Here is a 19,463-nt window from a genome sequence, read left to right as displayed (position 1 = left end):
CATCAAGGTACATAAATGCCCTTTGTGAACTCCAGTTCCCAGGCTTTATCTGGACTGCTTCTGTTAAATCCCACAGAAGAGAATAAGCTTCAACACTAACATGCAAGAGGGAACTGAAGTGCTGGAGGCCACTCCGCCCAGCACTCAGCCACGAGGATCAAGAATATCAACTAACAGCAGAAGGATATAGGGAGGTCGGAGATGCCCCAAGAGTCTGCACGCATTCCTCCCCAGGTCACCAGACTTGACTTGGGAAAAGAGTACATGTGACCAGCTGCACTGAAAAATACCAACGTGAACCTTTGCAGAGAAAGCAGATGGCTCCAAGCCGGAGGTAAAAATAGTCCATAATGCTGCACAGCCCAGACTGGGAGCAGGGCAGTCTTAGGGCCTCTCCGGTTTTGATTTCAACTTTCCAAAAAGGTAAAAAATGTTTTAAGGAAACTGTGAGAAAACTTCCAGGGAAGAGATTAAAAATACAAAATATTCTACATTCTACCTGGCTTATTGCAAATTCATTTGACTGTCATCAGCAAAAAAATGAAAAATATTTGCAACTAGGAAAAAATTAGTTTTTGTCTTTCTTCTTATTTGAACATAGCAAGAAAACTGGCAGACCAGCATAAGAACTGGGTAAATAACTTTGTCAATGCCTGGACTAATAAGAAGAATTGAATAAAAAAAGAAATGAAAACCTCTTTTATATTTAGTGATTTTTAAGGACTCAGCTTTACAGTTTTATCAGAGTTCTAATTTGTTTATTTAATTTTTATTTTACAGAAGCCCTTTAATCCATCTCCCATTGTTCCAAGTGAGCTTTCTATTTTTACCAATGGGCTGAATCATGCTCCGACCATTTAGGGACACGTTTAGAAGAGGACTTTTCAAGTCCAGACCCAAGTGAAATTTTGGTTCACAAACCACAGCCTTGGAGCTCAGCACACTAGCAGTCATTGTGTCCTGACATTATGTTGGCCTGGGTGCACTGATTGTATTACACAGGACAGAAGTGATTGGAAGTGTTCCACGGACAAAAAAAGTAGCTCAGATAATAACTCTTTACAAGATAAGAGGAAATAAATGACATTTGACGTGGGGTTCCCTCAGTCCCCTGACCTGGTGAACAAAAAAATGCTTTTGTATCTCTCAGTTGTTGAAGTTGACTCGGTCTTCGGTCTACATCCAATCAGCAAAGAAGTGTTTGTCCTCATATACAGTGTTGTTCTGTCCTGAAATCCATGAATGCTTTTCTTATTTGAGTCAAACTTCTTCTAGTGCCTCATTAATATAACAGAGTCTTGAGACTTGGTTAATAAAAAAATCTCAGCTTTGTTTAATTGAATTTTGAATTTCTTAATAAAAATGAAATTAAAATATAATCTAATTGGAACTTTAACCTACATGTAACAAATAGGCTCAGTGTTCAAATTCACATCTTACAAAGTATAGAATTGTTCTTGAAGGTCTATTTTATAGTTTTTTAAAAATTGAACCCTTGAAATTGAACATTCATCCTAGTGTTCCTTTTTTCAGGTAAGGCAGAACCTTACATATGACAAGGATGAAACTTGTAAGTATATAACAGCCCTGGTAGAATTCTTAGCTTTTTCTCTTTGGGTGTCAGAAGCTTGCTCACAGTCAGTTCAGATAAAAATAAAAATGAAAATTTTTCCATCTTGAAACTTTTCCCAAACTAGCAAGTATTTTATTGACTAAAAGTTGATTTCCATTCCAAATAGGGGAATTCATATTTCTGATCTTATTTTTCTGTCTGACAGAAGAAGGTTTATATGCTTTTCTCCTACATTGGAACAATCTCCATAATTACAAATTTGTCTGCCCATGTTTTCTCATAATACCTTGTAGTTATATTTTTAGCATTTTATTTTCTATATAGCTGGAATTTATTTTACTATAAAGAGTAAATAAATCTAGTTTAGTTTAGTGGCTTTCCGCTTGTCCAAATACCATGTGGCACTGATTTTTAAAAAGATTTTATTTATTTATTTCTAGAGAGAGAGAAAGAGAGGGAGAGAAACATTGATGTGTGCATTTGGCTGCCTCTCACATGCCCCCAACTGGGGACCTGGCATGTGCCCTGATTCGGATTCCAATGGCAACCTTTCAGTTCACAGACCAGCACTCAACCCACTGAGACACACAAGCCAGGATGACACTCATTTGAAATGCACTTATTATATACTAAATTTTTATATATACTGGCATCTCAATTCTTATTCATTACTATGTCTATTATAATTACCAGTTTTCACTAGTGTAGCTTTTATATTTTCTCCACTGTAATATATTTTAACATATTTTATATTCATTGTAAGTATTAAAATGTATTATAAAGTACTTTCCACTCTTCTATTCTTTTTCAAAATGGCCCTGGCTAGTCCTTGACCCACAGTATGACCTGTAGATTAATCTATCAGTTTTCCTTTTCTGCTCCCTCTCCCCCAGTTGGTTAGAATATTATTTGATTTATTGATTAGATAGTACCAATATTTCAAAATGTTCTAAAGCATAAAAAATTCAATAATCTCTGAATATTCCTTTACTGAGTTTATTCTTAAGTATTTCATGTTTTTTTGGTGTGTTGTGGCTGAGTCCTAACTCTCCTACTTGATATTTTCATTTTATTTTTTCAGTTTAGGAAAGGATTAATTTTTGCATGTTGCTTGAAAAAGTCAACTGCTTTATTCTTTTAAGATTTTAATAGTTTTTAGTTGATAAAATTTCCTTAATAGAGAATGCAAAATTGAGTCACATTTTTAGTTTGAATTATCAAAATACAGGGTCTGAAACAATGAGGTCTTGCTGTAACCAAGGAAATGTTCATTTCTGTAAGTGTTACTAACTTTACAGGTTTTAACCTTGCTTAACAGGAACAACATAAATATGAAGATTTAGGGTCTACTCCTAACTCATTGGCTAAAATGCTCTATCATAACCACTTTTCTCTCCTGTTTTTACTTTTTTAGTGGAAAAAGTGGTACTTCCCCTTTTCTCCCTACTTTGAGGTGCCGTCAGAATAAATGAGACAATGAAGCAAGGTGCTGTTAACAGTGCTCCACTGAATACTACTTTCCATCTCCCAAACACAACTGCAATACTCATCAACAAAACTCCTACTCAAGAAATTTCAGTGTTCGTAATAGTGGAGTAGCTTATATTGTACTAACCTTATTTTGATAGCAATTATAAACTCTGAGATGATTATCAAAAGTGATTGAAGGTGCTGGAGTGTGACTAAAAGCTGGCAGAAACTGAGTGAAAGCTCCGTGCAGGGTGGGGTGGCTAGAATTTAAGAAAGCCACAATCTTATCAGATTGAGGGGTAGAGGGTGGAGTATGGGGATGCTTGAGTGGTTGGGTATTGAGGGTGAAAATCCTGGAACAGAGGGAGCCACAAAGGAAGAAACCCCCAAATCTGAATATTAACTCTTTTCAAACCCTCAGCTGTCTCAAATTATGCATATATTGAACAGACTGCAAGGAGCCCAGCAAAAAGTGAAAGCCAGAAGTCTGGGAGAGCTGAGCAGTGGTTCCAGCTGTTACCTGTCACAGGGCAAACAAAGTTTGAAATTTTGTAACCCACCATATTAGAGAGCTTGGGTAAACCTCTCAGAGTTATTTCTGAAACCACAGAAGGGCCTTACCTTATAAGTAAAGACTATGTTCCAGGACCGAGCGCTTTACCCTAGGAGAAAGGGCAAAACCAAAATAGACCTGTACTACGTACATGTAAAACCAAGCCTCCACAAGTGAAAGCAGAGGAGTAAGTCAACTGCCTGCTAGAACAAAAATCAACACTCTTCAATAAATGTAAGAGGTTTTCCAAAGTGTCCTGTATACAAAATGTTATTACATATGTGAAGAAACAGGGAAGTGTAACCATAGTTAAGAGAAACATCACTTAGTAGAAAGAGATTGTGAATGATGAAGAAGTCAGAATTAGTAGATATGAATTTCAAGGCATCTGTTATAACTATGGTCCAAAAGTTAAAGGGAAAGATAGTCATAATGGGTGAACAGAAAAGGAATCTCAGCAAAGAAATAGAAACTATGTTTGAAAGAGGAGGAGGACCACAAAATGGAAATCATAGACCTGACAAGTATAATATTTGAAATGAAAAAAACAACTAGATGGGCTTCACAGAAGATTAAAAAAGCAGAAAAAGGAATTTCTACTGTACATACATCAGTAAAATTTATCCAATCTGAAAAAAAAATATCTGAAGAACAAAAAAAAAAAAAGAGAAAAAAGACCCAAGAAAGTGAAGGAAAAGTGTATAGCTGGAAGCTTTGGAGGACTTCATTCGGTGCAGGGTTTGATCAATTCAGTTGAGTTTCTAGATTCCACACAGCTGGCAGCTGTTGCTCATGGCTCCGGTGAGCTCTCTTAGAACTGCTTCCAAAAGACCTCATTTCCTAGGTGAACAGCTTAATTTAGGCTAACTTTCCACTTCTTTCAAAGCCCATAAATAATAGTGTTATCTTTGTGGATTCAATTGAATCATCCTAAATGAAGAGGAAAGCTCCTAGCATATATAATCTTTTCATGAGTGACTACTTGGTTTTATCAACAAAACTATTCCCCAGTAAAGCAGAGCATTCTATTACAATTCTTTGAATGAATGATTACACAGTCTGGAAAAGAACCTAGAAAATAGAAAGTGGTACTGAGAAGGTGGCTCCCATTATTGATTACTGACTCACGTTATGTAGGAGACAAAGCATGACAAGGGGGACCAATGAAATGAGCAAAACCTCAAGAGTTTAGAAAATGAAGATTTGAAAGAGGTCAAAGAACAGATGGAGTTGGAATAAGGCAATACAGGAACAGGAGAAAATAAAGGATTTGTTCAAAGAGTGAGTACAAGATTTGAGAGGCAATACACTTACAGAGTATGACAACACGCAGAGCTTGTCTAGCCACTTACCGTCCCTTCAGATGAAACTAGCGCATCCCTGCAGACCCTGTAGGGAAGCTCATAAAATGAGGTGAAAGCATTGGTTCTTCATCTTCTCCACAACTGAACTTTTGATTTCCTTCCCAAATCTGCTCTTCCCCCATCCTAGCAAATGGCACCTCCAAATGCCTAGTTATGTCATATCATAAACTTGGGAGTGATTTGTGATTCCTCCTTCTTCTTACCCCACCCTCCCTACTGAACCTATCAAGATAGGTTGACTCTTGTATCGTGACTGCCATCGCTGATTCCAGGCTGTCATCGTCTTGGTCCTGCACCGTTAAACTAGCTCCTAATTTGATTTCTCTGCCTCCCACTCTTGTCCACCTTCATCTTTTCTATACACATTAGCCAAAGTGAACATTTTAGAATATAAATCAGACCATCACTTTCCTACTTACATCAGTAGTTTCCATCACGCCTGATATAAGAGTCACTTTTTTTGCTATATAGTCAGAACCCTATTTCCCCAATCTCATCTCCTCAGAACTCTTTACCTTGTTTATTATATCCCACCCACCAATTTTTCTATATTAACACTAATATGGGAAGCTCTTTCTCTTCTTCTTGGGCATCTTCCCACAAGATGTTCTCCCTCAGAATATTTTCTTCAAATGACTGACTCCTTCTTTTCCTTTAGGTCTCAGCTTAACAAGTCACTTGCTCAGAAATGCCCTCCTTGACCTCCCTATCTGAAGTCGATCTTTGTTATTCTCCAGCACAGGACTCTATTCATTTTGTTGCACTTATATGTTAATTTGATGTTATTTACTTATTTATTTACTATTTTCCCCACCAGGATAATATAAATTCAGTGAGGGCAGAGTCACACCACTGTTTACCTAGCTCAGGACCTAGTATATAGTAGGTGCTCAACAAATATTCAAAAATGAATGAATGCAAGAAAACATTGTTGGAATTCATATAGACCTTCTCTCATGTACCGGCTCCTCGGTGAGTGGACCCCACCTTCAACTGATGCCCTTCTCTCCCTCCCTAATCTCACTGCAGCCAGGGGCCTCCAGCAAATACAGGGTAGTGGTAAGTTCCTCACAGAAAATGCAAAGGAAGGTCTTTAAAAAATTTTTAAATAACCTGAACCAAATACTATGATATGAATTGTAAGGCAAAAAACTACAAAGTGAATACCATAGTGCTATGTTTAACCCCATAATTAGTCTCATTCACCCATGTTTTAGCAAATCAGCCTGCAATGGAAACTCTAATACAAGCTAAAGATGATATCCAAAGGAGTAATTTTCAGTTTGTAGTTTTTTAAATATTACCTTTACCTAAGAATTAGGATAATTTTAATTCTCACATTTTAATCTCTTGGCACTATTGAGATCACAGACACTAATTCCAGGTTTCAGACACTTAGAAATTATATGTTCTTCCCTGTGTATGAGAATACGATGCTACTGACTCACTGTTAATTGAGCAGGCAGTTGCTTTGTTTATTCAGCTGTGGTACTGCTTTAGGTTACTCCAGCTACCATTTCCAACCGCCAGACACTGGGGAGTTTCTATTATTACAGAAATTCAGTGACCTGCAAATCTTAGTTTCATCAGCACCATTTATTAAACAACTTAGGTAATGTTTGAGACATATGCATTGGCAGCCTGGGGTGTATGCCAGTAATAAATTGCAAGTGTCTTATCTTGGTATAGTATTTTTATTTCCCGTCTAGTCCATAATGCTGTTTAAATGTATTCCACTTTGACTCAAATGAAGTGATTTATGATGTAAATTAAAATTAAAAACATAACATTTAAATTTTTTTGAAGCATTGGGGGTTTTAAAATTACTCTTTTACAGTTGGCAATTCATACACTTTTGTAACCTAAATAGTAATTTAGAACACAAAGAGTATAAGGCTGTTAGATATTAAGCTAGAAAACTTTATCATAGTATTTCATGCGTGTGTAAAAAAGTGAACATTATTGAGCACTTAAATTGTAGCAAAAATTGGACAATATGTTATTATATTCAACCTTCAAATAACTCTGGTAGGCACATTTATCATTTGCCTTTTAAAGAGAAGGAAACTAGGGTTTAGGGAAGTTAAATACCGCACCAAATATCCAACGGCTGATAAGTACATCCAATATTTGAAACCACTTGTGTTTGTTTGCAAAGATTATGCTTGTGACATTGTGAGAATTCTACTTAACCCAATGTGTTAAAATTTCAGTATTCTGGAATGTACTGTTCTAATTCCTGAGTTATGCAATACATATCCGTACTTAGGGCACATTATAATTTTTTAGCTGGAGTAAATCTGTCACTCCAAAGTAACAGAAGAGGCTCACATACAGTTCTGCAATGTTCCATTATGCAACATTATACATTTGTGAAACTATAACAACATAGGAAAGAATGTAAATAAAGTCTGGTAAAAATTTGGCCTACAAATCATTTAACATCCTTCCCTAGAATGTAATTTGTGCAAACATTTTCAAAGACACTGTTTCCTTTTGAACAGAGACCCACCTAGATACATTTAAAAGAGAGATACATGTAAGGTAGCTGAAATTAATTTTTTAAAATCTACCTAGAAACAAAGGAAAGCAGAGCATTCCTCCCAAACATCAGAACTCAGATATATAAATAAAATTTGGGCTGAGAGAAACTTTTGTATGTGTTGGGGGTGGGGTGAGGGAATGAAAGTGGCTGGGGGCAAGGGGGAGCTGAGGAGTCCTCAGGGAGAAGAGAAGAAAGGAAGTGAAGGATGAAGAATTCCTAAAACATAGTTTTAGAACTGAAAAAGAGGAGTTTGAGTGAAAAGTTTCAGTTCAAATATTAAACATAAGAAAAGTTTTATCTAAATAAAACAAAGGAGAACACCCATAATTGGGTTCCAACCCTCCTGTCCCCCAAACACTCAACTCTTCACCACAACAATTGAAACCAGGAGGAGATGGTGGCTTTTCTGACTGAAACTGAGGGCTGGATCTTTTTCTTTGGTTGCCTAGCAACAAGTTCACCTGAAGTTCTCATCCATAACCCTCAGTATTTATGCTCAGGTCCATGCTAGATGTTTACTGCTTCCGATATAAATATTTTTTTACCTTATTAGAAATATAAATTTATAGGGTTTAAAATATTTTGTGCAATTCTAATATTAATATTTTCTCTTTATAAACATACATTTCCCTCAATCTATTTTTCTTTATGCATATAAATATTTTGTCCAAAGGACTAGGACCCGAGTGATAGGAAATGTTTTAAATTAAAGAGAAAGTGGGATTGTGGTTCAAGAAAACAGACCAAGCCCATGCACTTTCTTCCTCTCCTTTCCAAAATTTTATTGAAATAAGATAAAATGCATTTCCAAAAGTTTGTGTGGGAATTAGGGAGCAGCTTAGCTGAGAGTTACCAATTTAGGGTCTCTCAGGAAGTTGTAATCCAGATGGTGGTGGTGAGGGTGGGGGCTGCTGTCGTTTGAAGACTTGACTAGACCTACAGGATCCACTGTGAAGCTCTCTCTCAAATATCAGATCATTATGCTGTACACTGGAAAGTGATATAATGTTACATCCCAATTTTATATATGTATATATACACACACACACACACACACACACATTATATACACACACACATGTGTGCATACAAATGCATATACACATATACATATATGTGTATACAAATGTATATAGACCTATATGTATGCACACAGATACAGGTACATACACACACACATACACACACACACACATGTTCTGTGGTTGCTGTGGAAGGAAAAAGAATGAAAGTAGAGACAATTGGGAGGCTATTGCAGCAGTCCAAATAAGAGATGAAAGTGGAGATTGGACACGGATGTGAAGTGATATTAATAGACAGCAGAGCTTAAATTTGGGATGTATTTTAAAAAGAGAAAAAAATCAGCATTTACTGATGGCTATTGTGGAGGTGAGAGTAAGAAGGAGGAGCTCTGAGTTTAGGTTGTGGTGGCAACAACTAATGTGACTGCTAAAGGAGTGGATTTGGGGAAGGGCTTGGGAATCAAGGGCATGGTTTTAGCGTTATTAAGGTTGAAATGCCTATGAAATACCCAAGCATTTGAATACTCTAGACAGGAGTACAGCAAAGATATAAATGTGGGAATCATCAGCAAATATGTTGTGCTCAAAGTCATGGAAATAGATAAAGACTAGGGCTGAGGACCTTCCACATTAGAGGCCAAAACGAGGAAAACGAGCCAAGAAAGAAAAAACCAAAAAGTAATGGCTAATGAGTGAAAACAAGACCAGAAGAGCACAGAGTCCCAGATACCAAGAAAAAAAAAAGAGTTCAAGGAGAAAGGTCAACTGTAGAATAAGAACAACAACATCGATAATTCTGACTGGAAGACAGGGAACTGCCCATTGGATTTGGAAAAATGGGGTTGCTAGTGACTTTGGCAGAAGCAATTTCAGTGGTGCAGGGTGTGGGTGAGGACGAAAGCTTATGTGGAGTGGACAAAAGAGAAACAACAGGCTAGAAAGTAGAAATAATGAGTGCAGCCAAGTTTTTTAAAGAGCCATGAAAAGGTGTTTTGCCTAACTGGGGGATTGCGCCAAATGTTGCACAGACTCTGGAATCCATATGGTCATAAAGTTTTGGAAAGAAAATAGAGATTTGTAGAAACTTGAAGAATTTTTTAAAATAGAAATTCTAACTAAGAACAGACAGCAGAAGTTTCCTATTAGTATGTAGGAAAGTATTCAAACAAAATTCCAGAATCGTAACTAGTAGCTACCAGAAACCCAGAGCAAACATTATTCTTAATGATAAAATAGAAATAGTAAAATAAGGATCAAATCAAGAATGCCTAGTTGACACTTCTGTTATTCCACATTGCTCTAGAGTCCTAACCAAAGCAGTAGATGCACAAATGAAATGAGGTGTAATTTTTGAAACGAAGAGAGACTTTCATTAGTTGCATGCCTTAAAACCAGTAGTGTGATATATAGTGTAACTAGTTACACTATTCTCTCAAAGTGGAGTTCCCCATGTGGACATTGGCTAATATGTTTGTTACTTTTATAAGTCAGACAAAAGTGAAATAACTGTCCTAACTATAGTAGTTGATCCATGATGTAAGCTACTTCTTGATTAAGTTTTTAAAAATACTGCAAGAGTGTTTCCTCAACTTTTGGTACTATTCACAATGTAGTGACTATAAATATGATGCATTTTAAAGTTTAATCTCCATTATTGACATTTTTTCCATTACTTTGTTAAGTCTAGACAATTAACAAAACCATAAATCAAGCCTGACACATAGTGTTTGCTGACTTTCATGGTGTAGTTACATTGTGGTTGCTTTCAAGCGACTGATGAGAACTAACTGAACGTAAAGCTGGAAGAGATAGATACACAGTAGCACACTATTATAAAGAATTTCCATTTTATAGAACCATTGAAAATAAATTGCTTTAAAAGGATAGATAGATAAAATAATTAGAACATAATGAGTTTTGAGCATTTAATATCTTTAAATTTAATTTAAATTTCTATAGTTTAATTTTTAATAATGGTTATGTTTAACAATCAGCCCACAAATATCCTGAAAACTTAACAAGTGACTGCCACAAGTTGGTATAAGCCAAACCTAGTATATCATATAATTGTATATTTAGAAAAGTAAAGAGATTCAAGTAAAAAACTAACAGAATGAAAGATTCATTCAAACTAATTGAATGAAAGATTCAATTAAGTTAGTTAGAATGAAAATCAACATAATTATAAAATGTAGAGTGAAAACTATTGATTTACAATGGTGAAAAACAACTTAAAAATTAAGAAAAAACCTAATACATAATGAACAATGCATATATTAAGAGATGTATATAGCTTTACTGATTCACATATTAAAAGTCATGAATAAAAGAAGAGCTATAACTTGTTCCTACATAAACATATTTTTTAAATTATATTTTATTGATTATGTTATTTTGGTTGTTCCAATTTTTCTTGGTTTGTCCTACTCTACCCAGCAACTCACCACTCCCTCATCAATCCCCACACCATTGTTCATGGCCCTGGGTCCTGCCGGTAAGTTCTTTGGCTAATCTGTGTCCTATACTGTAATTTACATCCCTGTGGCTATTCTGTAACTACTTATTCGTACCCATTCCCCCACAACCCCCTCCAATCTGGCAACCATCAAATTGCTCTCCAAACCCATAATTCTGTCTCTGTTCTTCTGGTTTGCTTAGTTTAATTTTTAGATTGAATTGTTGGTAGATACGTATTTATTGCCATCTTATTACTCATAGATTTCATCTTCTTTTTCTTGAACAACTCCCTTTAACTTTTCTTATAATAATGGTTTGGTGATGATGAACTTCTTCAGTTTTTTCTTGTCTGGGAGGCTCTTTATCTGCCCTTCAATTCTAAATGATAGTTTTGCTGGATAGAGCAATCTTGTCTGTAGGTCCCTACTTTTCATGACTTTGAGAATTTTTTGCCAATCCTGTCTAGCCTGCAAAGTTTCTTTTGAGAAATCAGCTGACAGTCTTAGGGGAATTTCCCTGTAGGTAACTAAATTCTTTTCTCTTGCTGCTTTTAAGATTCTTTTTTTATCTTTAAGCTTTGGCATTTTAATTATGATGTGTCTTGGAGTGGGCTTCTTTACATCCATATTGTTTGGTACTCTCTGTTCTTCCTGGACTTACATATTTATTTCCTTTACCAAATTAGGGAAGTTTTCTTTCACTATGTTTTCACATAGATTTACAATTTCTTGCTATTTCTCTTCTCCTTCTGGCATACCTATGATGCAGATGTTGGGCCAATTGAAGTTGTCCCAAGGGCTGCTTACACTATTCTCTTTTTTAAAAAAATCTTTTTTCTCGTTCTGATTGGTTGTTTTTTGCTTCCTTATGTTTCAAATCATTGATTTGATTCTTGACTTCATCCACTCTATTCTTGTTTCCCTGTAAATTGTTTTTTATTTCAATTAGTTTATCCTTTGTTTATGATGGATATTTTTTATGCTGTTGAAGTACCCAGTGAGTTCCTTGAGCATCCTTATAACCAGCATTTTAACTCTGCATCTGATTGCTTATCTCCATTTTGTTTAGCTCTTCTTCTGGAGTTTTGATCTGTTCTTTCATTTGGGCCATATTTCTTTCTCTCCACATTTTGGCAGCCTCCCAGTGTTTTTTTCTATGTATTAGGTAGAGCTGCTATGACTCCCTGTCTTGGCAGCATGGTATAATGTAGTAGGTGTCCTGGAGGGTTCAATGGCATAGCCTCCCCTCTCACCCAAGCTGCGTACTCCAGGTGCACTCTTTGTGCAAGCTGAGTACACCCTCCTCTTGCAGTTGAATCTTGATTGCTTTTGGCAGGTCAATGGGAGGGGGTTGGCAGGTCAATACTCAGGCCAGTCAGCAAGAACTGGCTGTGACCACTGACCACCAACCTCCACCATCCATGGAGGATCAGCAGTGCAGGGACAGGGTGGTGGCATTCTGATGTGGTCTGTAGCTGCCCACTGGGTGCACAGGCTCTAAGGTTTCCCAGGTGGTACAGGCCAACGTCAGCTCCCACCTGTGTTCTCCCCAGGGCCACCCTGTCTGAGCTATAAAGCAATCTGAGGTGGCTGCCACTTGTGATGGGCTTGGAGAGTCCCAAGTAAAGCGAAGCTGTGAATATAGGTTGACTGCTGCTAGTGTTGGGCCTGGGGCCGCTTAGCAAGAGGGGCAGGGGCTGAGGGCTCCTTGTTGCTGGCTGTTGCTTGTTTGATAGTATTTAGGAAGTAGTGCAGCATGAGCCATGGCCAACCATCCATATGGAAAATTCACTGGGGTGGGCCAGTAAGTTGGTGGGACAGAGTCTCAGGGGATCTCCAGGGTGGGGCCCACAGTGTTAGCCAGGTTGATGGAGTCTCAGATATGGCATCAGACTTCTCGCTCTGTGGTTCTGGTGGGAGACACTTTTAAAAAGGGACAATGGCCTCTACTCACCTTGATGCCAGACACTTCAGTTCCTCTCAATATGCCACTGTGACTTTCAAGCTATTATCCTGGTGCTGGAGCTCAGAGGGAATGAGTCTGCATAGGTGAGTGTGTGTGTGGGTTCTTTAAGAGGAACTGCTTGGGGCTCCAGAAGTTTCTTTCACTGACTAAATCCCTGCTTGTTTTTGAGCCACAAGTTGTGGGGTCTTATCTTCCTGGCACTGAAACCCTGGGCTGGGGGCCTAGTGTAAGACTGGGACTCCTCAGTCCAGAGCTATCCCTCCTGAATTTCTATCCACTACACGTGAATGTGGGACCAGCTTGTTCTACATCTCTACCCCTTCTACCAGCCTGGATAGATTTGGTTTCTTTGTTTCCATAGTTGTCCAACTTCCATTCAACTCAGTTTCTGGTGATTCTGAGTGATGGTTGTCCTATAGTTTAGTTGTAATTTTGATGTGGTTGTATGTGGAGGTGAACCATGTTTACCAATGCTGCCATCCTGACCAAAAGTCCATAGATATTTAATATTGCAAGGGTGCAAGTGTAACTGAAAAAAGGGAGGTTCGGCTTCCTGTCACAATAAAAGCCGCACTCCTGAGGCAGGTGCTGGTGCAGAAGGAAGGCGGTTTTATTCAGGTGCAGCACAACCTGGGGGAATGATGGACGCCCATCTCAAAGGCCATTTCAATTTTCCTGCTCAGGCTTAGGTTTCTTATAAGGATAGGGAGGAGAAACCTTTTTTTCTTGTATAATTATCTTTCTAGCTTTTGATGTGCTGGGGGCCCTATCCATTCTTCCTTCTAGCTTTTGGCACAATGGGGCCCTATCCATTCTTATTTTTAGCTTCCTGACACCTGGTGTAAGAACCTCCCGCTGCTGTCATCTTGGCCAATGAGGAAGACTCCCTGGTGCCTCTGACAGACTGTCTACAGTGACATATGTTCTCTCCCAAAGTACACACAATACAATCTCAATCAAAATTCTAACAAGGATTTATATAAACATTGGCAGACTGGTTCTGAAGTTTGTTGAAAGGCAACATGTCCATGAATGGAATTTTGAAAAACCTCAGTCTCCTATGTATAGAAATATCCTATGAGACATTGGTAAATAAATAAAGTAGTGAGATTCTGGTGCAGGAATAATCAAATATATTGATGAGACAGAAGAAAGAATTCAAAATGCTTTCTTTTGTAACAGAAATGTAGTACATGAGAAAGAAGGCAAACCACATCAGCGGAGAAAAGAGGTGGTGTAATTAACTATCCTCTGACTTAATAAAGAGTTTTAAAACTTCCTATGTCACATCAAACCAAAAAAAAAAAAATCCGGATTCCTTAAAGAGGTAAACAACTTAAAGAAAGAAATGACTTTAGAAAAACACAGGAAGTTATTTTTGTAATCTTGGCTCAGTGATAGATTTCTGTAGCAAGACACAAAACCAAGAAGATATAAAGGAAACAATAGATTCTTAAAAACTTACAATTTTTGTATGGCAAGAAACTCCATACTTCAAGTTAAAAAAATAAGTTACAGACTGAGAATATTTGCTACAAATGTATCAGTCAAAGATCTATTAACAATATATCAAAAGCTCCTAGAAATCTATGAGAAAAAGATAACCCAACTAAAAGAAACATCTCAGCCATCTCTGTCCAATAAAAATATGTGAGGTACTTAGGTGATTTAAACTTTTTCAGTAGCCACATTAATATTATTTAAAATGGCATGCCTGTAATATTATTATTTGAACATGTAATCAATATGAAAACATTAACGAGATCTTTTTCTTTGACCAAGTCTTTGAAATTGCTTGTGTCTTATGCTAATAGTTGCTGTATTCAGGATGGCCACATTTCAAGTGTCCCATAGATACATTTGGCTGGTGACAGGCATATTGGACAGCACAGATCTATCTAAGCAATTCACAAAAGAAATGCAAATTGCCAATGGACTAAAATACTTGTATGTTCCACCTCATTAATATTAAGGAAATTCAAATAAGACAAACAGGGAGATGCCACATTTTACCCATCACACTGACAAACACTGAAAGAAGAAAATTACTGGAAACTAATCTTAGATACTTACACATAAGTTCATTATAAGATTATTTGTATAACAAGAAGAAAAGAAATAGGGAATAAAGAAGAGGGGGAAGAGAAGCAGGTCAGGTAGCAGATTGAGTTCAACAGGTTAGTGTTCATGCAACAGAAGCTATGCGGAGATTAAAAATAATTGTTTGAACTATAGGTCCTAACATGGAAAGTGCTCTAAAAATAATAGAAAGAAACCAATTTGTGGAAAATTTCACATGATATGATTTATATAAAACATTAATCAGCGTGCCCATCAGACTGTCAGCTAATTTCTCAAAAGAGACCTTACAGGCAAGAAGGTACTAGAAAGAAGTATTCCAAGTAATGAAAAGCAAGGACCTACATCCAAGATTGCTCTATCCAGCAAAGCTTTAATTTAGAACGGAAGGGCAGATTAAGTGCTTCCCACATAAGGTCAAATTAAAAGAGTTCATCATTATCCAGCCCTTATTATATGAACTGTTAAAGGGACTTAGCTAAGAAAAAGAAGATAAAAAACATGTACAGTAAAATGACAGCAAACTCACAATTATTAACAACCACACGTAAAACAAAAACAAACTAAGCAAACAACTAGAACAGGAACAGACCCACAGAAATGGAGATCACATGGAGGGTTAGCAACAGGGGAGTGGGAGGAGGAAAGAGGGGAAAAAGTTACAGAGAATAAGTAGCATAGATGGTAGGTAGAAAATAGACAGGGGGAGGGTAAGAATAGTATGGGAAGTGTAGAAACTAAAGAACTTATAAGTATGACACATGGACATGAACTAAAGGGGGGGAATGTGGGTGGGAGGGGGTGCAGGGTAGAGGGGAGTAAAGGGGGAAAATGGGACAACTGTAATAGCATAATCAATAAAATATATTAAAAATAAGTAAATAAGCCCTGGCTGGCATAGCTCAGTGGATTGAGTGCAGGCTGCGAACCAAAGTGTCACAGGTTCGATTCCCAGTCAGGGTACATGCTTGGGTTGCAGGCCATGACCCCCAGCAACCGCACATTGATGTTTCTCTCTCTCTCTTTCTCCCTCCTTCCCTCTGTAAAAATAAATAAATAAAATCTTTAAAAATATAAGTAAATAAATTTTTTTAAAAGATAAAAAAACATTAATCCTATTTTAGGTTTGTCTGTATGGATACATATGCTTTTAAATACACTGAAAATTACCTGAAAGGATATACACTGAAGGATTAACTGTTCTCCTCTGGTAGGGGTATGGTGGAGAGGCTTGTTGACAGTGGGCAGTGAGAGCTTCATTACACAATATGTCAACTTCTGCCCTAAGCACATGTTAGATTCGAACCTGGAAAAGTTTCTTTTTAAGCATGGTGGCTCAATAAGGTGCAATAAAGAATTCAGAGTTCTCTGGCACCCACATTCCATGGAGCTGGTTCTTTCAATTGTCCTAGAGGTTAGAAATGTGCTGGGGCCATCTCAGGGGGGAGAACTTGGGATATATTTTTTGTATTGTTGCAAATACTGAGGAATCAGTAGTTATTTTGGATAATTTCATCTCAACATTGAAAGTATTTTACTTCAGCCCTGGCTGGGTAGCTCTGTTGGTTAGAGCATCATCCTGATAGGTCAAAATTGTGGATTCAGTCCCCAGTCAAGGCACATACTCGTATAAGAAGCAACTGGTGAGTGCATAAGTAAGTGAAACAACAAATCAATGCTTCTCTCTCTCTCTTTCTTTTCCTCTCTCTCTCTCTAAAAAATCAATAGGCAAATTTAAAAAGCAAGTATTTTACTCATCCAAATTTTCTATGTCATTCAAAAATCTTTCCTGAACGTGAACTGTAGTGTAAGTCCCTGTGATAGGCATTGGAAGACTATAAAGATAACAAGATAGGGGTTCTTTTAAATAAAAGAGTGGGAGGTCTTTTAAATAAAAGTTCTTTCAGCTGGTCAAGATGGAGGCCTAGGTAGATACACTGTGCCTCCTCGCACAACCAAGAGAAGGACAACAACATATTTAAAAACAAAAAACAACCAGAACTTCCAGAAAATCAAACTGTATGGAAGTCCCAACAACCAAGGAGTTAAAGAAGAAACCAGACTGGTAGGAGGGGTGGAGAGGACTCATGGCAAGGCAGTGGATGGAGAACTGGGTGAGACGGTGGCTGGTGGAGCAGGTGGTCCCACATTCATGCACAGATAAACCAGGAGGAACAACTGGGGAGCAAGACAGACTGTTCAACCCAGGGTTCCAGAGTGGGGAAATAAAGCCTCAGATCCTGTGACTGAAAAAACCTGTGGGGGTTGAGGTAGCAGCAGGAGAAACTCCCAGCCTCACAGTAGGGTTTGTTGGAGAGACCCACAGGGCTGTAGAACATACACAAACCCACACACCTGGGAATGAGCACCAGAAAGTCCCAATTTGCTTGTGGGTAGTGGGGAAAGTGACTGAAAGCCAGCCAAGAGCTGATCAAGTGCCATTGTTTCCTCTCAGACCCCTCCCCCACATATATAACTTGGCAATGTGGGTTGCCCCACCCTGGTGAATACTTAAGGCTCCACCCCTTACTATATAACAGGTGTATAGAGACCCCCCCAAAAAAGTGGCCCAAATGAAAGAACAGATAAAGATCCAGAAAAAATACAACCAAGCAATGAAGAGATAGCCAACTTACCAGATGCATAGTTTAAAACAGTGGTAATTAGGATACTCACAGAAATGGCTGAATATGGTTGCGAAATAGAGGAAAAAGTGAAGAAAATGCAAAGTGAAATAAAGGAAAATACATAGGGAACCAACAGTGGTGGGAAGGAAACCAGGATTCAAATCAACAGTTTGGAGCAGAAGGAAGAAAGAAACATTCAACCAGAACAGAATGAAGAAATAAGAATTCAAAAAAATGAGGAGAGGCTTAGGAACCCCCAGGACAACTTTAAACTTACCAACATCTGAATCATAAGGGTGCCAGAAGGGGAAGAGAAAGAGAAGAAATTGAAACTTATTTTAAAAAATAATGAAGGAGAACTTTACCAATCTAGCAAAGGAAACAGACTTCCAGGCAGTCCAGGAAGCTCAGAGAGTCCCAAAGAAGGTGAATCCAAGGAAGCACACACCAAGGCACATCATAATTACATTATCCAAGATTAAAGTTTAGGAGATAATCTTAAAAGAGGCGAGAGAAAAGGAGACAGTTACGTATGAAGGAGTTTGCATTGGACCATCAGCTCAAAAGAAATGTTACAGGCAAGAAGGGGCTGGAAAGAAGTATTCCAAGTCAAGAAAGGCAAGTACCTACATCCAAGATTACTCTTATCTAGCAAAGCTATCATTTAGAATGGAAGGGCAGATAAAGTACTTCCCAGATAAGATCAAGTTAAGGGAGTTCATCATCACCAAGTTCTTATTATATGAAATGTTAAAGGGACTTATCTAAGAAAAAGAAGAACATCAAAAATACAAACAGTAAAATGGCAACAAACTCACAATTATCAATAACTGAATCTAAAAATACAAAAACAAAACAAACTAAGCAAACAATTAGAACAGGAACAGAATCATAGAAATGGAGATCACATGGAGGGTTATCAGCAGGGAAAGGGAGGAGAGAATAAGCAAAAAGGTAGAGGGAATAAGAAGCATAAATGGTATGTAGAATAGGGGGAGGTTAAGAATAGTATAGGAATGTAGAAGCTAAAGAACTTATATGTATGACCCATGGACATGTACTAACGGGGGAAAATGTGGGTGGGAGGGAATGTGCAGGGCAGAAGGGAATAAAGGGGGGGAAATGGGGCAACCGTAGGAGCAAAATCAATAAAATATATTTTAAAAAAAGAAAAGCTACCATAAAAAATAAAATAAAATAAAAGTTCTTTCAAATAAAAGAGTGGGAGGTCCCATCTCACTCTGAGTATCATATTATGGAACACTGAGAAGCAAACTATTGGTACTTTGGTTTTCCTAACAGCAGAATGGTATTGGAGTCCTCATATTTCACCAGTTCAAATTGTTTTACAAGGTAAGGTTATTTGGCATGCACATTTTGCCTTTCATCCTTCCCATTTCTTTAAGCCTGTAATAAAGACATGTTGTCTCCAAAAAGAGGACAGAAGCCACAAGCTAAGGATAGTATTAAAATTCCCCCAAATTTCACCAGACGACCTGTTAATAAAGAAATGTTCAGTTCATTAGAACTCATTGCAGGAAGGGAGAACACCTTGACAGATTATTAGCTGTGATTTTTGATAAATAAGCTGTTGTTTAAAAGATGCTATTTGCCAGACTGAGCAAATGTTGCTTCAGCTACACTGTGTGCAGAAATTCCCTGAAGCAATAGTGAAGCTACTTGCTGGTTACCATTTTTCCCTTGGGCAAAGTTTTCCAGAACCAAGAACTAAACCATACTTAGTTAGGCACTTCCACACTCAGTGCTGATTCTCAACTTCTTGTGTTTTTTAAAAATTTTATTGTATT

This window comes from Phyllostomus hastatus, unplaced genomic scaffold (assembly GCF_019186645.2).
Source record: "Phyllostomus hastatus isolate PE091 unplaced genomic scaffold, TTU_PhHast_1.1 phas_scaffold_1674, whole genome shotgun sequence".
NCBI lineage: Eukaryota > Metazoa > Chordata > Mammalia > Chiroptera > Phyllostomidae > Phyllostomus > Phyllostomus hastatus.
This window is presented reverse-complemented; position numbering follows the sequence as displayed.